At 46.8% G+C, this 25,266-nt stretch overlaps 1 non-coding gene across 1 annotated transcript; it reads right to left on the bottom strand.

Moving 5' to 3' along the window:
- Positions 1 to 932: 932 nt before the first annotated feature.
- trnal-uaa (transfer RNA leucine (anticodon UAA)) lies at positions 933 to 1,014 on the bottom strand. The gene has a single exon. It is a non-coding gene; the product is annotated as a tRNA-Leu (tRNA).
- Positions 1,015 to 25,266: the final 24,252 nt, after the last annotated feature.

Raw genomic sequence — 25,266 nt, forward strand, 5'->3', positions numbered from 1 at the left:
GTGTTTGCGGCCTGGGATAGTGAGGAGAGAGGAGGTAAATGGGCAGGTATTACACCTCCTGCGATTGCAGGGGAAGGTGCCCTGGGACGGGGTCGCGGTGGGGGGGGGGGGGGTAATGGAGGAGTGGACCAGGGTGTCGCGGAGGGAACGATCCCTTCGGAATGCTGACAGGGGAAGGGAGGGGAAGATGCGACTGGTAGTGGCATCACGCTGGAGGAGTCGAAAATGGCGGAGGATGATCCTTTGGAAATGGAGGCTGGTGGGATGAAAAGTGAGGACAAGGGGAACCCTGTCACGGTTCTGGGAGAGAGGGGAAGGGGTGAGGGTAGAGGTGCGGGGAATGGGTCGGACACGATTGAGGGCCCTGTCAACCACAGTGGGGGGAAATCCTCGGTTGAGGAAAAAGGAGGTCATATCAGAAGCACCGTCATGGAAGGTAGCATCATCAGAGCAGATGCGTTGGAGACGGAGAAACTGGGAGAATGGAATGGAGTCCTTACAGGAGGTAGGGTGTGAAGAAGTGTAGTCGAGGTAGCTGTGGGAGTCAGTGGGCTTATCATGGATATTGGTAGACAACCTATCCTCAGAGATGGAGACAGAGAAGTCGAGGAAGGGAAGGGAAGTGTCAGAGATGGACCATGTAAAGGTGAGAGAAGGGTGGAAATTGGAAGCAATTCCTAACTCATGTGTTTGTAAGTCTGTATGAGAAGCAGAGTAACGATTCAGATCTGTGACGTTTCTTCAGAAGGTCAGGGACCTGAAATGCTAACGCTGCACCAATCTCTCCAGATGCTGCCTGACCTGCTGAGTATTTCCAGAACTTTCTGCTTTTATTACTCGTGAAAGAAGGATTCTTTTGACGAAACGCAGTCGAGGAGGCTTAACTGCTGCATTTTTTCTTCACGAGCTTCTCAGGTCACCTCACAAAACCGTGGCAGCAGTGGGATTCGAACCCACGCCCCTAATGGGACTGGAGTTTAAATCCAGCACCTTCGACCACTCGGCCATGCTACCACATAAGCACGCATTGTTTGAGATGGCTGTGGGTTTAAAGTAGTTGGACCGCGAATCTATTGACCTCTGCACGCATTGTTCTGAATTCCACACTCATCGTTACTGTATTACAGGATAGCTGTGTTTACATCATTCCAACACGTGAAAGAATCTTGCATCTGAGTCCCAGTATTCCGAAAACCATAATGGGGGCGGGGTGGTGGGCTGTACTTGGGTATTGGTTACATTTCTGTCTTACTCTGTTTACTCAAAGCAGAAAAGTGCTCAGAATTGGATGTGTCACAGTTTTGCAGCCCCTCAGTCCGAGGCCCATCTGGAACTTGGCCTCAGAGCACAGTGTAATAGTGGAGTGGAGACACTGCGGCCTATTGTGCCTCCACAGGCAGATCGCCTGCGGTCGAGGACCAGACGCGGGCCTGCGTGATGGAAATTGTTGGGAAAAAGGAGGGGCACCAGGGAGGTTCAGCGGGTAGAGGAACAATTTCCTTCTCTTCTTCAGTGTTCCCTTTAGGGACCCAATGTTTATAAATGGAATGCAAAAGCCTTGGTTCGCACAGTACAAAGTCCCAGTTTCTCAGACATTTGCCGAAGGTTCACTGAAACTGAGTAAGAAACTGGCTGACACCCTCCGGCCCCAGACACTGTGTCACATCCTCGGGGCCGAGACACTGGTGCCCATCCTCGGGGCTCAGACACTGCTTCACAATCTCGTAGCCCATAAATCTTGATCACATCCTCAGAGCCAAGGTGCAGTGTCACATCCTCGGCTACCGACAGTGGTTTACATCCTGGTATTCCAGAGACCAGTTCACATCTGGGTCCAGACGCTACTTCACATCCTCGGTGCTCAGAAGTTGCTTCATATCCTCGGGACCAGGGAATCCTGATAGGTTCAGCCCGCTTTATGAGGGTTGAAACAAGGATAACGTTCCAAGCAACGCTGATGCCTTTGCACAAATCATTTCTGCTGATTAGCACTGCTGACCAGGAGCCAGGTTCTGGGATCAGAGCTATTCTTTCAAATATGATTGCCTTGTCTACCACATTCGTTCCCCAGCCCTTTTGTTGTAGAGAAAGGGTTCGTCTACAAAACAGACCGATAAAAATAACACAAAGTCTCGGACATAATGTAATGTTATAATGTGATCCGAAATGAGGATAGGAGGGGATATCCTCCGAACTGGAATACGGACAGGTAGGGTTTACAGGAACGTAGAGGACGGTAGAAACGAATATGGACGAGGTGGAAGGGAGGAATGTGGAATCAGTGGAAATGTGGGATTTAGAAGAAGTGGAAGGATGGTATTTGGAAGGAGGGGAAAGTGGTTGTCAGTAGTTTGGATGTGCAAGGACATAAATGGCAGTTTTTGGATGAGGGCAAGTAGGATTATTGAAAGGCGTAGAGAGGGTTGTGGAAGAGGTGAAGGGAGCGGTGTGGCAGGAGGGAGAGTGGAGGTGCAGAAGGTGGAAGGGAGGGATGTACATGCAGGGAAAGGGAGGGATGTGGATTGAGGGGAAGTGATGGATGTGGATGGAGGAGAAGGGATGGATAATAAGGAGAAAGGAAGATTTTGTTGATGAGGAGTGAGGAGTTTGGAATGGAGAAAAGAAGAGGTTTGGAAGGTAGCCGGAGGGGGTGCGGATGTTTTGAATGGTGACGTTTGGTATGAGGGGAAAGAGCTGGGTGGAAAATAGGGAGGGAGGGGCTTGGATTAAAGAGCAATGCTGAAGGTGGAAAGTGATGAATGGGAAAGGGGAGGAAGGGAGGGTTTCGAAAAGTTCTGCCCAGATGCAACCTGCCCAGTTTGTACTGGTCCCACCTTCCCCAGAACAGGTCCTAATGTCCCAGGAATCTGAAGCCCTCCCCCATACACCATTTCTCCAGCCACGTGTTCATCTGGTATATTCTGCTATTTCTGTTCTCGCTGCCACTTGGCACTGGTAGTAATCCTGAGATTACTACCTTTGACGTCCTACATTTTCATTTTCGTCCTAACTCCCTATATTCAGTTTGTAGGACCCTGTATTTTTTTTACCTGTGTCTTTGATACCGATATGTACCAAGACAGCTGGCTGCTTGCACTCCCCCCTCAGAATGTCCCTAGCACCAGGAAGGAAAAATACCATCCTGGAGTCTTTTTGCGGCCGCAGAAACGCCTGTCTATTCCCCTTATGATTGAATCCACTATCACTATAGCCATGCCACTCTTCTTCCTCCCCTCCTGTGCTGCAGAGCCAACCATGGTGCCATGAACCTGGCTCTTGCTGCTTTTACCTGAGCCATCTCCCCCAACAATATCCAAAGCAGTATATCAGTTAGAGAGGGGGGTGGCCACATGGAACTCCTATACACCTGCCTTCCTCTACTCTGCCTGGTGGTCACCGATTCCCTTTCTGCTTTTGCTGCATTTGCCTGCGGTGCAACCACCTCGCTAAACACGCTATCCATGACAATATCAGCATCGCGGATGCTCCACAGTGAATGCACCTTCAGCTCCAGCTCTGTAATGCGGGTATCCAGTAGCTGCAGATGGATACACTTCCTGCAAACATGGTCGTCAGGGACACAGGAAGCGTTGGAGGAACATATCATGGGTGCCAGTTATTCCCTTTAATTAAAAAAAGTACTAATTACACTAGGGGCCTTGTTTTACTCCAAACACTACCCACTACAATCTAAGGTCCTCAATACTCCGGTACTCAGGTAGGCAAGGGCCCAGAGCCCCGTTCTCTCCTTTACAGGTCCCGCTCAGGGTGCGACTCCTGCCAGGTCCACCTGCTGCCGCTCCTGTCTCCAGTTACAAATTGCCTACAGCATTTCCAACATTGCAACAGTGACGGCCACTTTAAAACTTAATTTACTCTTTTACAAATACTTCTGTGAATCAGCAATTAAATGGCTGAAATGTGAAGATCTGCAAAGGCGTGTTATCATTCCCGAATAATGCTGGTGTTTTAGGCTGTGGGCTGAATTTGACAGTTAAATGCAACAACTCGGGGGCCATTTGAAATCAGAATTTCGGGGACCAGAATGTGGATTTTTCTATCAATCCTTCTGCGGGAGAGGTAATGGGGGTCAACAGTGTTTGTGTGTTTTTACAATGAGACAGAAACAGATGCAGCGAGACACACAGATAAATGGAGCGAGAGTGAGAGGCAGCTGGAAATAAAACAGGGTATACATAGAGGGAGAAAGGCAGGTACTGGGGGTGGGTGGGGGAGCTGCAGTGTTTAGTCACTGCCCAGAACCCAGCCCCTGTAGAGAAGCTTACCCCCCATCCTGCCCAATCACGTCGCCCACCCATGAGGGTGTCTTGACTTTTAATTAAATTAAATGCTGGGGCAATAATTAAGTGTTGGAATTTCCGTCTCAGTTTAAAGTGAGAATTTCACAGTGTTTGGGAACAGAATGGAGCTGATTGCTGCAAATGTCTGTCTGGAAATTGCAGCAATGTTGTTCACAATGGGGTTTGGAGTGAAAAGTTTGCAGCTCATCAGGAAGCAGCTCCTTGTCATGTCTCTGCTCAGAGATGGCTCTGTTGCCTGGATTAACAGGACAATGGGCAGGTTCTCAGCTCCTGAAACCCTGTCTCACATTCCAATCACTTCCCATTCTCTGGCTCTGTATGGGAGCATGTGTTTGGGGGTCACTGAGAGATTGTTGAATGTGAGAAAGAGCCCTGGGCTCTTGCTTTGTTTTATTTATGTTCAAAAATGATTTGCTTTGTTTCAATCAATTTTATTGCTCTTATTCCCAAGGAGAAACCTTTCAGAAGCTGCAATTTTGATGATGTAAAGGGAGAATATTTTGAGACGTGGAATTCTCAGAAAAAGAGCTTTAACCAGATAGGAAAATAATGAATACATATGTGTTATTGTCCAATTTATTTTTAGATACAGAAAAGAAGAGCTTGTGTTTTCGGGGCTGATATAAAAACAAAGTGCTGGAAATGCTCAGTATTTCCAGCATAGTTTTCGTTTCAGATTTCTAGCATCCACAGTATTTTGATTTTGTGTTTTAGGGGGGCCCTTTTACCACAAGGTAGAGGGATGGAGGGTCCTCTAAAGCAAATAGTTTATGAAGCGCTGCTCCAGAACAATCAATGTAATCCCGTAGATTTACCTCTCACCATCTCTTGCTGCAATTTTTTTGCTGCATCTTCCTTTGTGTTCGTATTTTTGATTCTTTTCATCGTCCTTGAACTCTCCATTTCACAACGTCTTCTATATCTCTGTCTCTCTCTCTCTTTCGTTTCACAAGTTTCTCTTTTCATTCTTTTTTCTGCGATTCTCTCCATCTTTATCTGTCCCTCTCAGTTCATTTCACTCTGACTCAGTTCCAAATCACTGAATCTGCCCATCTCTGCGTCTCCCTTCCTGCTAGATTATCTCTGCATCTCCCTTCCGAGACACCCTCTCGATTCTGAATCTACATCTAACTTTGTATCTCTGCTCCTCGACATCTTTCTGACTCTGCATATTTCTCTTGCCTGGGATCTTTCTCAATATGTACATCGCTGCTGCATTCTCTCTCTACGCCTCCAGCTCGCTCCCTGTACTTCTCCATCTCTCTATCCATCTCAGTATTTCTGCTCTCATCTCTGTTTCTCTCACTGGTTTCTGACACCCTGCCTCTTTGTCATTCTCCATCTGCCTCTCCATTTATTTCTCTCTCTCTCCCTCACTCAGTTCTGGCCTAATCCATGGATCTCTGCTTTATGTGTCTCTATCCCTCTGTCTGGGGAGTCCAGCCCACTGTTTCTTCCCCTCTCTTTGTTTCTACTCCCTGACTGCCTTTGTCTGTCTTCTTGTGGCTCAATGGGCGAAGGGACAGATCAACCATGATCTAACATTGGTGGAACAGGCTCAAAGGGCTGGATGGCCGCCTCTTGTCCCTGTGCTGGGTATGGGTTCCTGTGAGCTGTACAGCTCTACTGACGCCCTCACTCCTATGGAGCTGTACGTCGGTGAGGATAAGTCTGTTGCTGCTCCTGCTGGTGCTGCTCCTGTTGGTCCTGTTCGTGCTCCTGCTTTCGCTGCTCAGCTGAGGTCAAAAGTAATATTGCATAAGTGGCACCCATACTCATCAGAAGGACCAAAGCTCCAAAGTGCAGATCATACATCCTCAACATTGACTCTGGACTCCATGACGTCTCATGACATCAGATCAAACATGGACAAGGAAACATCCTGATTACAGCCGACCGCCTTCCCTCAGCTGATGAATCAGTACTCCTCCATGTTTATCAGCACTTGGAGGAAGCAAAGGTACAGAATGTACTCTGGATGGGGGACTTCAATGTCCATCATCAAGAGTGACTCGGTATCACCACGAATGACCGGGCTGGCCGAGTCCTAATGGACATATCTGCTAGCCTGGGTATGCAGCTGGTGGTGAGGGAACCAACAAGAGAGGAAAGCAAACTTGACCTCGTCCTCACCAATATGCCTACCGCAGATGCATCTGTCCATGACAGAATTGGTAGGAGTCACCACCGTACAGTCGTTGTGGAGTCAAAGTCCCGCCTTCACATTGAGGACGCCCTCCTGCATGTCGTGTGGCACTACCACCGCGCTAAATAGGATGGACTTCGAACAGATCTAGCAATGCAAAACTTGGCATCCATGAGGCGCTATGGGCCATCAGCAGCAGCAGCCGAATTGTACTTAGCCACAATCTGTAACCTCATGGCCCGGCATATCCCCCATTCTACCATTACCATCAGGCCAAGAGACCAACCCTGATTCAATGACGAGCGTAGGAGGGCATGCCAGGAGCAGCACCAGGCACAGCACAAAATGAGGTGTCAACCTGGTGAAGCTACAACACAGAACTATCTGTGTGTTAGATTGCATTTGCAGCATGCGATAGACAGAGCTAAGCGATTCCATAACCAACGAATCGGATCTCAGCTCTGCAGTCCTGCCACATCCAGCCATGATTGGTGGTGGACAATTAAACAACTAACTGGAGGAGGTGGCTCCACTAATATCCCCATCCTCAATGCTGGGGGAGCCCAGCACATCAGTACGAAAGATAAGGCTGAAGCATTTGCAAACATCTTCAGCCAGAAATGCCGAGTTGATGATCCATCTCGGCCTCCTCCTGAATGTCCCAGCATCAGAGATGCCAGACTTCGGGCAATTCGATTCACTCCCCGTGACATCAAGAAACGACTGAAGGCACTGGTTCTGCAAAGGCTTCAGGCCCTGACAATGTTCCGGCAATAGTACTGAAGACCTGTTCCAGTACAGCTACAACACTGGCATCTAGCCTGCAATCTGGAAAATTGCCCAGGTATGTCCTGTACACAAAAAGCAGGACAAGTCCAACCCGGCCAACTACCGCCCCATCAGCCTACTCTCAATCATCAGTAAAGTGATGGAAGGTGTCATCAACAGTGCCATCAAGCGGCACTTACTTAGCAATAACCTGCTCAGTGACGCTCAGTTTGGGTTCCGCCAGGGACCTGACCTCATTACAGCCTTGGTTCAAACATGGACAAAACAGCTGAACTCAAGAGGCGAGGTAATAGTGACAACCCTTGACATCAAGGCAGCCCTAACAAAACCGAGGTCACTGGGAATCAGGGGGGAAAACCTCTGTTGGCTTGGGTCATACCTAGTGCAAAGGAAGATGGTTGCGGCTGATGGAAGTCAATCATCTGAGCTCCAGGACATCACTGCAGGAGTTCTTCAGGGTTGTGTCCTAGGCCCAACCATCTTCAGCTGCTTCAGCAATGACCTTCCTTCAATCATAAGGTCAGAAATGGAGATGTTCGCTGATGATTGCCCAATGTTCAGCACCATTCGTGACACTACAGATACTGAAGCTTTCCATTTAGAAATGTAGCAAGACCTGGACAATATCCAGGTTTGGGCTGATAAGTGGCAAGTAACATTCGCGCCACACAAGTGCCAGACAATGACCATCTCCAACAAGAGAGAATCTAACCATATCCGCTTTATATTCAATGGCATTACCATCGCTGAATCTCCCACTATCAACATCCTTGGGGCTGCCATTGACCAGAAACTGAACTGGAGTAGCCACATTAATACCGTTGCTACAAGAGCAGGTCAGAGGCTAGGAATCCTGCAGCGAGTAACTCTCTTCTTGATTCCCCAAAGCCTGTCCACCATCTACAAGGCACAAGTCAGGAGTGTGATGAAATACTCTCCACTTGCCTGGATGGGTGCAGCTCCAACAACACTCAAGAAGCTCGACACCATCCAGGACAAAGCAGCCGCTTGATTGTCACCCATATACAAACATTCCCTCCCTCCACCAGCGATGCACAGTGGCAGCAGTGTATACCTTCTACAAGATACACTGCAGCAGTGCACCAAGGCTCCTTAGACAGCACCTTCCAAGCCCGAGACCTCTACTAACTAGAACGACAAGGGCAGCAAATGCATGGGAACACCCCCACCTGCAAGTTCCCCTCCAAGTCAGACGCCATCCTGACGTGGAACTATATCGCCGTTCCTTCAATATCGCTGGGTCAAAATCCTGGAACTCCCTTCCTAACAGCACTGTGGGTATACCTACCTCACACGAACTGCAGCAGTTCAAGAAGGCAGCTCACCACCACCTTCTCAAGGGCAATTAGGGATGGGCAATAAATGCTTGCCTGGCCGGCGACGTCCACATCCCATGAATGTATTTAAAAAATGTTGTGTGTGTGTGGGAGGTGGGGGGGGGGGGGGGGGTGGGCGTGGGTGGGGGAGGGGTGGACGGCAGAGAAAGATGGTGAAAGACAGAGAGAGAAAAGTAGAGGGAAAGGGACAAATAAATCTACACTGAAAACTGAATTTGGAAGGGGCACATTTATTGAGATCTTGCTATGCACAGCTTTTCTGCAGAATTCTCTGCATTGCAACAGCGACTGCACTTCAGAATTGAATTCATTGTGCTCAAAGCTCTCCTGAACGCCTGGGATTAATATTCTGAGTTTGAAACCTGTATAATTCCTGAATAATGCTGGTGTTTTGGGCAGCGCCGTGAATTTGAAGGTTCAATGAAATGTGCAGCAGTTATTTGAATTGAGAGTGAGGTTCGGAGAATGTATTTCTCTCTCTCTCTCTCTCTCTCTTTCTCCATATTTCTCTCTCAATAAGAGTAACTGGTGGGAGGGAGACGCAGGCGAGTGAGCAAATATGCAATGAATTGGATTGGAAGGGGGTAGCCAGCTGTTATCACACGGCTGCTTGTCCGATATTGCTGTGAACAAATGGCCTACAGTGCTTCCAAAATAGCAACAGTGATGAGAACTTTAAAAACAAGAATTCTTTGAGTGTCAGAAATTGAAGTACTAAATGTGAAGCGGTGTAAAGCATTTTTATAATTCCAGAATAATGCTGTTGTGTTCGGCTCACTCTCTCGCTCTCCCGCTCTCTCTCTTCACAACCACCAACCCGCCCCAACTTGGTTTGCACTATATCCACCAAGTCCAATTCTAGCCTAGTGTTTCTTCCCCTCTCTGTGCATCTTCTCCCCGATTGTCTCCGCCTGTCGTCTTGTGGCTCATTGGGGAAAGTGACTGAACAGCCATGCTATAGCATTGGTGGGACAGGCTCAAAGGGCTGAATAGACTCCTCTTGTCCATCTGCCAACCAGTGTGTGTGTGTGTGTCCAGCCTCTGTCTGATTCCCTGATGCGGAGGTGGGGGGAGGGGCGGTGGAGAGCAGGTGATAATTCTTTCTGCAGGGAGGGATGTGTCTGGGGCTCGAATCTACCTGTGCATTAAAGGCTCAGAATGCCAGTTAGCCTCTGGGGGTGCATGCTCTATGCCCAGTCCTGTGTTCGGCCAGACACGAGATAAAGATGGCCAAGGGGTCTGGAAGCCATTTGATAGAATTCCAGTGGTGTATCCGGACTGGAATTGAGGTGAATTAAGATTATCAGGAGACGGAGTGGCACCGAGGAAAGTGATGGAGGTTGGAAATATAGAGGCGGCTGTTCACTGGAATGGGGGTTGCACAGCGTGGGAGGGAGTGGTGGATGTTGTCGGGAAAGATGATACAGGGTCAAAATTAGTAGAGAAGGGGCTTTGGCAGGGCAGGAAGGGTATTTCTAAATGGGAGAGTGTTTACAGTGGGGCCAGGGAGAATTCGAGGGAGATATTCACTGAACGAATTAGTTTGGTTTGAAATGGGAGGCGGCTATTCCAATGAAAAATGAGGAGGAGAGGCTCCTCTTCGTCGAGTTTATAATTGGAGGGTCTCGTCTCCAGGTTTAAAATGGGAATGGAGGCTTCTCCAAATTTGAAATGGGAGGAGCTTCTTCTCCAGGTTTTAGGAGGTAGGTCTCTGCCAGGTTTAAAATGGGAGGGGGTCTTTCCAGGTTTAAGATTGGAGGGGTCTTCACCAGGTTTAAAAAATGTGGACGTGGGCGGGTGGGGAGGTGGAATGTTCTTCAGTCTGTTCATGGTGGGGGTGTTCGATGTGGGACTGTTCACGGGGAGGGGGGAGCTTATATGGGGGTCTGTTCACAGGGGGTAAGGAGATGGGGTGGCTGGTCATAGTGGGTAATTAGATGAGGGTCTGATCAAAGAGGGTAATTAGATAGGGGTCTGATCACATGAGGTAATTAGCTGGAAGTCTGTTCACATGGGGGTAAGTAGATTGCGGCCTGTTCGCTGGGGGAGGGGTAAATAAATGGGAGTCTGTTCACAGGGGGTTAATTAGATGGGGGTCTGTTCAATGGGGTAATTAGAGTCATAGAGTCAGAGTCATGTAGCACAGAAACAGACCCTTCGGCCCATCATGTCTGTGCCGGCCATCAAGCACCTAACTATTCTACTCTCATTTTCCAGCACTTGACACGCAGCATTGCATGCTTTGGCGTTTCAAGTGCTCATCTAAATACTTCAGAAATTTTGTGAGGATTCCTGCCTCTACCACCACTTCAAGCAGTGTATTCCATATTCCAACCACCCTCTGGGTGAAAGATTGTTCCTCAAATCCCCTCTAAACCTCCTGCCCCTTACCTTAAATGTATGGCCCCCTGGTTATTGACCCCACCACTAAAGGAAAAAGACTCTTCTTTTTTAATCTATCAATGCGCCTCATAATTTTATATACCTCAATCTGGTCCCCCTTCATCCTTCTCTGTTCTAAGGAAAACAATCCTCGCCTTTACAGTCTCTCATCATAGCTGAAATGCTCCAGCGCAGGCAACATCCTGGTGAATCTCCTCTGCACCCTCTCCAGTGCCATCACTTCCTTCCTATAGTGTGGTGCCCAGAACTGAACACGGTACTCCAGCTGTGGCCTAACATGCATTTTATACAGCTCCATCATAATATCCCTGCTCTTATATTCTATACCTCGGCTAATAAAGGCCAGTATCCCATATGCCTTCCTAACCACCTTATCTACCTGTGCTGCTGCCTTTGGTGATCTATGGACAAGTACACCAAGGTCCCTCTGACACTCTGTACTTCTTAGGATCCTACCATCCATTGTATATTCCCTTGCCTTCTTAGTCCTCCCAAAATGCATCACCTCACACTTCTCAGGATTAAATTCCATTTTCCACTGCTCCGCCCATCTTTCCAACCCATCTAAGTTGTCCTGTAATCAAAGACCTTCCTCCTCACTACACCACCAATTTTCCTGTCATCTGCGAAGTTACTTATCATACCTCCTATATTCACGTCTAACTCATTAATATACACTACAAACAGCAAGGGTCCCAGCACCGATCCCTGTGGTACACCACTGGTCACAGGCTTCTACTCGTAATAACAACCCTCGACCATCACCCTCTGTTTCCTGCCAGTAAGCCTATTTTGGACCCAAATTGCCAAATTATCCTGGATCCCATGGGCTCTTACCTTCTTAACCAATCTCCCATGCGGAATTTTATCGAAAGCCTTACTGAAGTCCATGAAGACTACATCAACTGCTTTACCCTCATCTGCACATCTAGTCACCTCCTCGAAAAATTCAATCAAGTTAGTTAGACACTATCTTCCACTGACAAAGCAGTGCTGACTCTCCCTGATTATTCCCTGCTTCTCCAAGTGGAGATTAAGCCTGTCCTTCATAATTTTTTTCCAATAGATTGCCAAACAATGATGTTAGACTCACCAGCCTGTAATTACCTGCTCTATCCCTGCTACACTTCTTGAATAATGGTACCACATTCGCTGTACTCCAGTTCTCTTGCACCTCTCCCATGGCCAGAGAGGATCTGAAAATTTGTGTCAGTTCCCCTGCGATCACCTCCCTTGCCTCACACAACAGCCTGGGATACATCTCATCTGGGCCTAGGGATTTATCCACTTTTAAGCCCGCTAAAGCATCTAACACTTCCTCCCTTTCAATGTTAATATGGTCCAGTATATCACAATCCCCGTCCCTGATCTCCACACTTATATTGTCCTTCTCCACAGTGAAAACAGATGAAAAGTAATCATTTAATACCGCACCAATGTCCTCCGGCTCCAAATACAGATTTCCACTTTGGTCCCTAATGGGTCCTACTCTTTCCCTGGTTATCCTCTTGCCCTTAATATACTTATAAAATGCCTTAGAATTTTCCTTTATTGACTGCCAATGTTTTTTCCATGTCCCCTCCTCGCTCTCCTAATTACTTTTTTGAGTACCCCCCATACACTTTCTAACACTCCTCTAATGCCTCTGCTGTTTTCAGTGCTCTGAATCTGCCATAAGCCTCTTTTGCCCTGCAGATCTGATACTCAAAAATCCCTTGACATCCAGGGTTCCCTGGACTTGTAGGTCCTACCCGTCACCTTAATGCGAACATGTTGGCTCTGAACTCTCACTATTTCCTCTTTGAATGCCTCCTACTGGCCTGATGTAGACTTTCTGACATGCAGCTGCTCCGAGTCCAGTTTGGCCATGTCCTGTTTTATCAAATTGAAATCGGCCTTCCCCCAATTCAGTACCTTTATTTCTTGCCCTTCTTTGTCCTTTTCCATAACTACCTTGAATCTTACAGAGTTATGGTCACTCTGCCCGAAATGCTCTCTCATTGATACTTCTACCCTTTGTCCAGCTTCATTCCCTAGGATTAGGTCCAGTACTGTCCCTTCTCTTGTATGACTTTCTACCTACTGGCTCAAAAAGCTCTCCTGTATGCATTTTAAGAATTCCTTCCCCTTTAAGCCTTTTGCACTAAGACTATCCCAGTTGATATTAGGTAAGTGGAAATCCCCTACTATTGTTACCGTGTTATTTTTACACCTCTCTGAGATTTGCCTACATATCTGTTCCTCCATCTCTCCATGACTGGAGGCCTATAGTACACGCCCAGCCAAGTGATTGCCCCCTTTTGTTCTTAACTTTTAGTCATATGGCCTCATTAGAGGAACCTTCTAAGATATCATACGTCCTTACAGCAGTGATTGACTCTTTGATCAACAGTGCAATACCACCTCCTCTTTTATCCCCTCACTATCACGCCTGAAGATTCTATACCCTGGAATATTGAGTTGCCAGTCCTGCCACTCCTTCAGCCACGTCTCTGTGATAGCAATAATATCATAATTCCATGTGATAATCAATGCCCTGAATTCAACTGCCTTATTAGGAAGACTCCTTGAATTAAAGTATATGAAATCCAGCCTTGCACCTTTCACTTGTGCCTTAACAGGTCTATATTTGTTCTGCCTTCCAGACTGATTCAGTTTCTCTTTTATATTTGGCTGTGCCTGACCCCCTACTGTACCTTCACTCTGCATCCCATCCCCTGCCAAATTTGGTTACCCCCCTCCACCCTCCAACAGCACTAGCAAACCTCCCAGCAAAGGCGTTGGTCCTGTTCCGGTTCAGGTGCTACCCATCCAACTTGTACAGGTCCCACATTTGCCACAAGCAGACCCAGTGATCCTGGAACCTAAAACCCTCCCTCCTACACCATCTCCTCAGCCACGCATTCATCTGCTCTATTCTCCTATTCCTATACTCGCTAGCACGTGGCACAGGGAGTAATCCTGAGATTACAACCTTTGAGGTCCCACTTTTTAATCTGCCTAGCACCCTGTACACTTGTTGTAGGACCTCACCCCTCTTTCTACCTATGTCTTCGGTACCAATGTGTATCACGACCTCTGACCGTTCACCCTCCCCCTTCAGAATGTCCTGCAGTTGCTCCGAGATATCCTTGACCCCAGCAGCAGGGAGGCAACATACCATCCTGGGGCCTCGTATACGGCCACAGGCGCCTATCTGCACTCATTACGATGGAATACCTTATCACTATAGCTCTTCCACCCCTTTTCTCCCCCTGGTGTGCAGCAGAGCCCTCCGTGTTGCCACGAATTTGGCTGTTGCTGCTTTCCCCTGGGAGGTAGGCCCCCCAACAGTATCCAAAGTGGTGTGTTTGTTTGGAAGGGGGGATGGACTCAGGGGACTCCTGCACTACCTGCCTGTGCCTAATACTCTGTCTGGCGGTCACCCATCCCTTTTCTGCCGGCGCTGCCATTATCTGCGGTGCGATCACTTCACTAAACGTGCTACCCACGACGTCTTCAGCATCGCGGGTGCTCCACAGTGAATTCACACGCAGCTCCAGCTCCGTAATGCCGGTAGCCAGTAGCTGCAGATGGAAACACTTCCTGTACACATGCTCGTCAGGGACACAGGAAGCATCCCTGATTTCCCAAATAGCGCAGGAGGAACACATCACTGGGCTGAGGTCTCCTGCCATGACTTACCCTTAGATTAATTAGTTACTCCCTTAATTGAAAAATGCTAATTATACTAGGGGCCTTGTTCGACCCACTAAAATCTAGTCCTTAATAAGTTACACTGAATTAACAAAACACTTTAGTAGTACTCACCTTATCACCAGAGTTTTTTTTCAACAAAAACATTTTCCCCTTTTTTTTAATCTACTGAAATGAATTCACCCAACCAATCACCTTGTTGATTTCCCGTGATGTCACTAAGTTATTTTTCGAGTCTCAGCGCGCGCCCCTCCTGTCTTCAGGTGAGTGAGGGCCTCGAGCCCCATGCTCTTTTTTGCAGATCCCGCTCCGGATCAGCTTCCGCCCAGGTCCGCCAGCCGCCGCCGCTACTGTCTTCAGGGAAGTGAGGGCCTCGCACCCCGAGCTCGCTTTTACAGCTCCCGCACCTTTGTTCATAGGGGATAATTGCATGGGTGTCGGTTCACAGGGGGTAATTAGATGCATGACTTTTCATGGGGGTAATTAGATGGGAGTCTGTTCATGGGAGCTAATTATATGTGTGCCTGTTCACGGGGGAAAATATATGTGGGGTCTGTTCACGGGGGTAAATAGATGGGGCTCTGTTCACAGATGTGTAATTAGATGGGAGTCTGTTCACAGGTGTTATTTAGATGTGGTTCTGTTCACAGGTTGTAATGAGATGAGTGTCTGTTCACAGGGGTTAATTAGATGGGGTTCTGCTGACGGGGGTGAATGGGGGGGGGGCCTGTTCACGGGAGTAAATAGGTGGCGGTCTGTTCACAGAGGTGTAATTCGATGGGGGTCTGTTTGCAGGGGGAATTAGATGGGGGACTTTTCACAATGGGATTTGTGGTGGGTAGAAACTTGCGGCGGGGGTGCAGAATTTGTTGGTGGGATTTCAGGAGGGGGGCGGAAGACAGAGAAAGAAAGAAAACGCCACAGACAAAGAGAGGAAGCCAGAAAGAGCCAAAGAAAGAGAAATAAAGTGGAGAAAGAGACAGATTCAGAGAAATGGAGAAAAGAGAGGAAAAACGTCAGAGAGATAGAGCACAGACTGAAAGCCAGAGAAGTAGAGAACAGACAGAAGAGAAATTGAAAAAAGACAGAAGAGAAATAGAGAAAGGACAGAAATAAAAGATAATAAAGAGAAAAGATCGGAAAAAAGTGGTGGATAAAACGGAGGGAAAAATACAGAGAAAAAAAAATTGCAGGTAACAGAGAGAAAGAGAGAAAACTAGTGAGAGAGGAAGACACACATCGAATCACACAGAGAAACGCAATGAGAGAGAGAGAAAGATTGAGAGAGATAGTAAAGGAGAGATATTAAGAGGGACAGAGTGAAATTGGGACAGAGAGAGATTGGGACAGACGGAGGGAGAAAGGCAGAGATAGGCAATAACAATGTGATACTCACCATACCACACGGTCTGCGTTCCAGCATTAGAATCTAACACGTTCACTCCATCAGATCTTCCCTGGGCAAATATCCTCGATCAGAGGCATTTCAGTTGGAATTGGGGAGAAGGGTCAGGACTGGGACAGCGCTCTCTCCCCTCTCTCTCACACTCACACACACACGGTAATCGACTTGCGACTTACTTGGGCATAGAGACACAGAGAATAAGACACAGAAACTGACATTCAGACACTGGCCACATGGAAAGAAAGAATGGTGGCTTATGTTGTCCTATGATATCCCCAAAACCTGTCACTCAAACACCCAGTCTACCCAAAGCACAGTTCATCCACCCAGCTCTCAGCGTCCTCTATCTGGACACTTACTCCCAGGTGTGGGATAGTCCAAGGTGAGTCTCTGAATAAACACGGAATGCGGGAGGGAAGAATATTCCAGTCATACCTCTTTGCATGTCTCTCTCCCTCCCCCTAAATCTCATGAACAGTGGAGAGGGACAGGAGCAGACGGGATGGGAAATTATTTAATTGGGGGAGGGGGAATTACAATGCTATTAGGCAGAAACTGGGGAGCATAAATTGGGAACAGATGTTCTCAGGGAAATGCACGACAGAAATGTGGAGGTAGTTTAGGGAGCACTTTCCGCGACTGCTGGAAAGGTTTGTCCCGATGAGGCAGGGAAGGGATGGTAGGGTGATGGAACCTTGGATGACAAGAGATGTGAAACAGCTAGTCAAGAGGAAGAAGGAAGCTTACTTAAGGTTGAGGAAGCAAGGATCTGTCAGGGCTCTAGACGGTTACAAGGTCGCCAGGAAGGAACTGAAGAATGGACTTAGGAGAGCTAGAAGGGGACATGAAAAAGTCTTGGCGGGTAGGATTAAGGAAAATCCCAAGGCATTCTACACTTATGTGAGGAACAAGAGGATGGTCAGAGTGAGGATAGGGCCGATCAGGGATAATGCTTGAACTTGTGCCTGGAGTCGGCGGAGGTAGGGGAGGTCGAAAATGAATACTTTGCTTCAGTATTCACTAGTGAGAGGGATCTGGTCGTTTGTGAGGACAGCGTGGAACAGGCTGATATGCTCGAACAGGTTGAGGTTAAGAGGGAGGATGTGCTGGAAATTTTGTATGATATGAGGACAGACAAGTCCCCAGGGCCAGACGGGATATACCCAAGCATATTATGGGAAGCGAGAGAAGAGATTGCTGCCCATTTGGCGATGATCTTTGCGTCCTCACTGTCCACGGGAGTAGTACCGGATGATTGGAGGATGGCAAATGTTGTTCCCTTGTTCAAGAAAGGGAATAGGGATAACGCTGGGAATTATAGACCAGCCAGTCTTACATCGATAGTGGGCAAACTATTGGAGAGGATTCTGAGAGACAGAATTTATGATTATTTGGAAAAGCATGGTTTGATTAGAGACAGTCAGCATGGCTTTGTAAGGGGCAGGTCATGCCTCACAAGCCTTATTGAATTCTTTGAAGATGTGACAAAACACATTGATGAAGGAAGAGAAGTGGATGTGGTTTATATGGATTTTAGCAAGGCGTTTGATAAGGTTCCCAATGGTTCCCAAGGCTCATTCAGAAAGTAAGGAGGCATGGGATTCAGGAAAAGTTGGCTGTATGGATACAAAATTGGCTGGCCCATAGAAGTCAGAGGGTGGTAGTAGATGGAAAGTATTCCGCATGGAGCTCGGTCACCAGTGGTGTTCCACAAGGATCTGTTATGGGACCTCTGCTCTTTGTGATCTTTATAAATGACTTGGATGAGGAAGTGGAAGGCTGGGTTAGCAAGTTTGCCGATGACACGAAGGTTGCTGGAGTTGTGGATAGTGTGGAAGGCTGTTGTAGGTTGCAACGGGACATTGACAGGATGCAGAGCTGGGCTGAGAAGTGTCAGATGGAGTTCAACCTGGAAAAGTGTGAAGTGATTCTTTTGGGAAGGTCGAATTTGAATGCAGAATACACGCTTAAAGACAGGATTCTTGGGAGTGTGGAGGAACAGAGGGATCTTGGGGTGCATGTCCATAGATCGCTCAAAGTTGCCACCCAAGTTGATAGAGTTGTTGAGAAGGCGTATGGCGTGTTGGCTTAAATTAATAGGGGGATTGAGTTCAAGAGCCGCGAGGTTATGCTGCATTTCTATAAGGCCCTGGTTCGACCACACTTGGAATATTGTGTTCAGTTCTGGCCGCCTCATTATAGTAAGGATGTGGAAGCTTTAGAGAGGGTGCAGAGGAGATTTACCAGGATGCTGCCTGGACTGGAGGGCATTTCCTACCAAGAAAGATTGAGGGAGCTAGGGCTTTTGTCATTGGAGCGAAGAAGAACAAAGAACAAAGAACAAAGAAAATTACAGCACAGGAACAGGCCCTTCGGCTCTCCAAGCCTGCGCCGATCCAGATCCTCTATCGAAACATGTCACCTATTTTCTAAGGGGCTGTATCTCTTTGCTTCCTGCCCATTCATGTATCTGTCTAGATAAATCTTAAAAGACGCTATCGTGACCGCGTCTACCACCTCCACTGGCAACGCGTTCCAGGCACCCACCACCCTCTGCATAAAGAACTTTCCACGCATATCCCCCCTAAACTTTTCCCCTCTCACTTTGAATTCGTGACCCCAAGTAATTGAATCCCCTACTCTGGGAAAAAGCTTCTTGCTATCCACCCTGTCCATACCTCTCATGATTTTGTACACCTCAATCAGGTCCCCCCTCAACCTCCGTCTTTCTGCAGAAAATAATCCTAATCTACTCAACCTCTCTTCATAGCTAGCGCCCTCCATACCAGGCAACATCCTGGTGAACCTCCTCTGCACCCTCTCCAAAGCATCCACATCCTTTTGGTAATGTGGCGAACAGAGCTGTACGCAGTATTCCAAATGTGGCCGAACCAAAGTCCTATACAATTGTAACATGACCTGCCAACCCTTGTACTCAATACCCCGTCCGATGAAGGAAAGAATGCCGTATGCCTTCTTGACCACTCTATTGACCTGCGTTGCCACCTGCAGGGAACAATGGACCTGAACACCCAAATCTCTCTGCACATCAATTTTCCCCAGGCCTTTTCCATTTACTGTATAGTTCACTCTTGAATTGGATCTTTCAAAATGCATCACCTCACATTTGCCCTGATTGAACTCCATCTGCCATTTCTCTGCCCAACTCTGCAATCTATCTATATTCTGCTGTATTCTCTGACAGTCCACTTCACTATCTGCTACTCCACCAATCTTAGTGTCGGCTGCAAACTTGCTAATCAGACCACCTATACTTTCCTCCAAATCATTTATGTATATCACAAACAACAGTGGTCCCAATGGTCACACGTCTCCATTTTGAGAAACTCCCTTCCATTGCTACTCTCCGTCTCCTGTTTCCCAGCCAGTTCTTTATCCATCTAACTAGTACACCCTGGACCCCATGCGACTTCACTTTCTCCATCAGCCTACCATGGGGAACCTTATCAAACGCCTTACTGAAGTCCATGTATATGACATCTGCAGCCCTTTCCTCATCAATCAACTTTGTCCCTTCATCAAAGAATTCTATTAAGTTGGTAAGACATGTCCTTCCCTGCACAAAACCATGTTGCCTATCACTGATAAGCCCATTTTCTTCCAAATGGGAATGCATCCTACCCCTCAGTATCGTCTCCAGCAGCTTCCCTGCCACTGACGTCAGGCTCACCGATCTATAATTACCTGGATTTTCCCTGCTACCCTCCTTAAACAAGGGGACAACATTAGCAATTCTCCAGTCCTCCGGGACCTCACCCGAGTTTAAGGATGCTGCAAAGATATCTGTTAAGGCCCCAGCTATTTCCTCTCTCGCTTCCCTCAGTAACCTGGGATACATCCCATCCGGACCTGGGGACTTGTCCACCTTAAAGCCTTTTAGAATACCCAACACATCCTCCCTCCTTATGCCGACTTGACCGAGAGTAATCAAACATCTGTCCCTGACCTCAACATCTGTCATGTCCCTCTCCTCGGAGAACACCGGTACAAATTACTCGTTTCGAATCTCACCCATTTTCTCTGACTCCACGCATAACTTTCCTCCTTTGGCCTTGAGTGGGCCAATCATTTCTCTAGTTCCCCTCTTGCTCCTTATATATGAATATAAGGCTTTGGGATTTTCCTTAACCCTGTTTGCTAAAGATATTTCATTACCCCTTTTAGCCCTCTTAATTCCTCGTTTCAGATTGGTCCTACATTCCTGATATTCTTTCAAAGCTTCGTCTTTCTTCAGCCTCCTAGACCTTATGTATGCTTCCTTTTTCCTCTTAGCTAGTCTCACAATTTCACCTGTTATCCATGGCTCCCTAATCTTGCCATTTCTATCCCTCATTTTCACAAGAACATGTCTCTCCTGCACGCTAATCAACCTCTCTTTAAAAGACTCCCACATATCAAATGTGGATTTACCTTCAAACAGCTGCTCCCAATCTACATTGCCCAGCTCCGGCCGAATTTTGGTATACTTGGCCTTCCCCAATTTATCACTCTTCCTTTCGGACTACTCTCATCTTTGTCCATGAGTATTCTAAAACTTACGGAATTGTGATCACTATTCCCAAAGTAGTACCCTACTGAAACTTCAACCACCTGGCCGGGTATGGCCCCTTCCCGAGTTGGACTACTTTACATACTGCTCTAGAAAACTTTCCTGGATGCTCCTGACAAATTCTTTTCCATCTAGACCTCCAAAACTAATTTAATCCCAGTCCATGTTGAGAAAATTAAAGTCTCCTATCACCAGCACCCTGTTGCTCCTACATCTTTCCATAATCTGTTTGCATATTTGTACCTCTATCTCACGCTCGCTGTTTGGAGGCCTGCAGTACAGCCCAACATTGTTACCGCACCCTTCCTATTTCTGAGTTCTGCCCATATTGCCTCAGTGTTCGAGTCCTCCATCGTGCCCTCCTTCAGCATAGCTGTGATATCCTCTTTGACCAGTAATGCAACTCCTCCACCCCTTTTACCTCCCTCTCTATCCCGCCTGAAGCATCGATATCCTGGGATATTTAGTTGCCAATCGTGCCCTTCCCTCAACCAAGTCTCAGTAATAGCAATAACATCATACTCCCAGGTACTAATCCAAGCTCTAAGTTCATCTGTCTTACCTACTACACTTCTTGCATTAACACAAATGCACCTCAGACCACCAGTCCCTTTGCTTTCATTCTCTGCTCCCTGCCTACTCTTTCCATTCGTCACGCTGGCTTCATTATCTAGTTCCTTACAGTCTTTAGTTACTCCCTCCTTACTGTCCACTGACTTCCTCATTTGGTTCCCATCCCCCTGCCACATTAGTTTAAATCCTCCCCAACAGCGTTAGCAAAAGCACCCCCAAGGACATTGGTTCCAGTCCGGCCCAGGTGTAGACCATCCAATTTGTAATAGTCCCACCTCCCCCAGAACCGGTCCCAATGTCCCAAAAATTTGAACCCCTCCCTCTTGCACCATCTCTCAAGCCACGCATTCATCCTGACTATTCTATCATTTCTACTCTGACTATCACGTGGCACTGGTAGCAATCCTGAGATTACTACCTCTGAGGTCCTACTTTTTATCTTGGCTCCTAACTCCCTAAATTCTGCTTGTAGGACCTCATCCCGTTTTTTACCTATATCATTGGTGCTTATGTGCACAACGACAACTGGCTATTCACCCTCCCCCTTCAGAAAGTTCTGCAGCTGATCTGAGACATCCCTGACCCGTGCAGCTGGGAGGCAACATACCATTCGGGAGTCTCGTTTTCGACCACAGAACAGCCTATCTACTCCCCTTACAATCGAATCCCCTTTGACTGTAGCCCTTCCACTCGTTTTCCCGCCCTTCCGAACAGCAGAGCCAGCCACGGTGCCATGAACCTGGCGACTGCTGCTTTTCCCTGGTGAGCCATCTCCCTCAACAGTATGCAACACAGTACACCTGTTTTGGAGGGAGATGACCGCAGGGGACACCTGCGCTGCCTTCCTGCTCTTTATCTGCCTTTTGGTCGCCCATTCCCTTTCTCCCTCAGCAATCCTAATCTGCGGTGTGACCAATTCGCTAAACATGCTATCCACGACCTCCTCAGCATCGCGGATGCTCCAAAGTAAGTCCATTCGCAGCTCCAGAGCTGTCAAGCGGTCTAATAAGAGCTGCAGCTGGACACACTTCTTGCACGTGAAGGATTCAGGGTCATCAGCCATGTCCCTGAGCTCCCACATTGAGCAAGAGGAGCATAACACGGGTCTGAGATCTCCTGCCATTTTTAATCTTAAGCTTAACTTAGTCTTAACTTAGATAAATGAAAAAGGAACGAAAAGTTTTTACTAATCCCACGGTAAAAAAAAAGGAAAAAAGAAAAAGCCTTACCTTATCTACACACCACTGTGTCCTTTTTTTTTGGTTAGAGGAGGAGGTCAGGTGGGAGACACTACAGGTGTAGTGTCTCGGGTTCAGAAACGGCCCAAATATATAAGCTTTTTACTTACCCAGAAGCCCACTGGTCCGCCGAAAACAGAAGGAAATTAAGTTTCAGTTGAAACTGACCTTCCCAGCTGATCACTCGCTCGCACTCTCTGCTCCCAAATAAGCTGCTGCAATGAAAGGTAAGTTATTTTAAACGGACCAAATAGATAGGCTTTTTACTTACCCAGAAGCCCCCTGGTCCGCCGAAAACAAAAGGAAATTAAGTTTCAGTTGAAACTGACCTTCCCAGCTGATCACTCGCTCGCACTCTCTGCTCCCAAATAAGCTGCTGCAATGAAAGGTAAGTTATTTTAAACTGCCCAAATATATAGGCTTTTTACTTACCCAGAAGCCCCCTGGTCCGCCGAAAACAAACGGAAATTAAGTTTCAGTTGAAACTGACCTTCCCAGCTGATCAATCGCTCACACTCTCTGCTCACGAATACGCTGCTGCAATGAAAGGTATGTTATTTTAAACGGCCCAAATAGAGAGGTGACTTAATAGAGGGGTACAAGATGATGAGAGGCATAGATAGAGTGGATAGCCAGAGACTTTTTCCCAGGGTGGAAAGGGCTATCAGCAGTGGGCATAATTTTAAGGTGATTGGAGGAAGGTTTCGGGGAGATGTCAGAGGTAGGTTCTTTACACAGAGAGTGGTGGGTGCGTGGAATGCGCAGCCAGCAGTGGTAGTGGAAGCAGATACATTAGGGGCATTTCAGAGACTCTTGGATAGGTACATGGATGATAGTAGAATGAAGGGCAGGTAGTTAGTTTGATCTTAGAGTAGGTTAAAGGTTCAGCACAGCATCGTGGGCCGAAGGGCCTGTACTGTGCTGTACTGTTCTATGTTCTATGTTCTAAAAGCTGCTGTAATTTAAAACTTGCTGCGGCCAGTTTGGATAATGGATATTTAACACAAATTGAAGTAAATGTTATTCACGATTCGCCTCCAGTTTACAGAAAGTGCAGAAAATAACTGAAAATGTCTCATTGAAGTTACCTTGAAATTCGCGCAGAGTTTTTGCTTGAGAGGTTTGTTTGACTGCAGTTTGAGTAACAGACAGTTTTATTCGGATTATCAGTTCAACTTGTCTGCCAAACTGAAACTAGAGCTAGGTAAGTGATGCATGCAAGAGAATGTTTACAACTGATGACATTTCACGCAACAGTTCTGTTCCATATCTAAAGTTATATCTGTTAATGATTGTGTGCACTTTGATTGATGCTGCTGTATTTATGCATTAGCCTGTAATCATTGGGAAAAAAACGTTCTTACCATTTAACAGTTTAATGTTACAAGGGTTTACAAAGTTGGAATATGGCCATTTAACACAAATTGCATTAAAGATCTTCCACATTTTACCCCCAGTTTATATAAAGCTCAGCGATAACGACCTCCACATTCTGACAAACATATTTGCTGCTGCAATGAAGTGTCACCTGTCTTACTTTCCATTCTGACTTTCTTTCCTCCCCTCTGCTCGGAGATTCAGAGGGATTTTTGTTCATTGCTTGTCCACATTCAGGAGCAATCAGCGACTCTGCAGCTGCTGCCCTGGAGAAATAAACTGAATTCAAAGTATTTCCATTAGTTTGGAGACATGAGGAGAGACTGTTTCAATAGCAAATGGAGGGTCAGGAAACAGGCAGCACAGATTGAAGGGGAATATGCAATCTCTGATCTTCAGGTAACATGAGGAGAGAAACAAAAAGGCAGGGAGTTTTCATGGTCTGGAATTCACTGTCTGCCACAAACCGATTCAATCTTAACTTTCAAAAGATAGTTGGAGCAAAACTTCAATTCCTCTTATTTATAGTAAGGAAAATGGCAACACAGAAAAAGTGAGAGAGATGTCATACATTTGGTGATAAAGAAGTCAACACAGCTTTCATTTGTGAACGACAGTTTGAACTTTATTTGATGCTGTTGTATTCATGCATTACCTATCAACATTCAAAATAATTTTCCAAACAGGAACAAGTTTAATGTTACAAGTGTTTAGATAGTTGGAAAATAGACATTATACACAAATTGCATTGGAATTATTTTATTAGCCATCTCAAGTTTCCATAAAGTAAATTCCTCAAACTTTTGGCAACTTTCAAACTCTCAGTAACACAGAATCTCCCCATCAGCAATGGATCAGCATCAGTTGTCCCACACGTGGGGGTGAGATTGAGTCCATATCTGTCAGTCTCTACCATTGCGTGTCTGTGTCGAATTAATTCAGTATGTGTCACTCTGTGGCATGGCGTGCGTGTGCTGGTTTAAGTTTGAACTGTCATTCTCTGGCACTGTGTACGTGTCGGATGAAACCTGTCCCCGTCACTCGATTGCACTGTAATTTTGTGTGTGCTGGTTTATTTCTCTAACTGTCAGTCTCTAGCAGAGTGTATGTTTGGCGCATAAATGTTGTATGTAACAGTCTCTAGTTCTGTGTGCGAGTGTGGGATACATTCTTTTTCTTCCACTGTCTGCTACAGTGTATGACTGAAATTCACTGTGTACTTGTTACTATTTGGGACTGTATGTCAGTGTGAGATTCATTCTCCATCTGACAGTCTCCAATAGTGAGGTCTGAGTGTGTGATTCATTCTGACTCAGACAATGTTCAGCACTGTATGTGAATGTTGGAATCATTCTGTGTCTATTAGTCTCTGATTCAGTATGAGTGATG

This window comes from Heterodontus francisci, chromosome 21 (genome assembly GCF_036365525.1).
Source record: "Heterodontus francisci isolate sHetFra1 chromosome 21, sHetFra1.hap1, whole genome shotgun sequence".
Lineage (NCBI taxonomy): Eukaryota > Metazoa > Chordata > Chondrichthyes > Heterodontiformes > Heterodontidae > Heterodontus > Heterodontus francisci.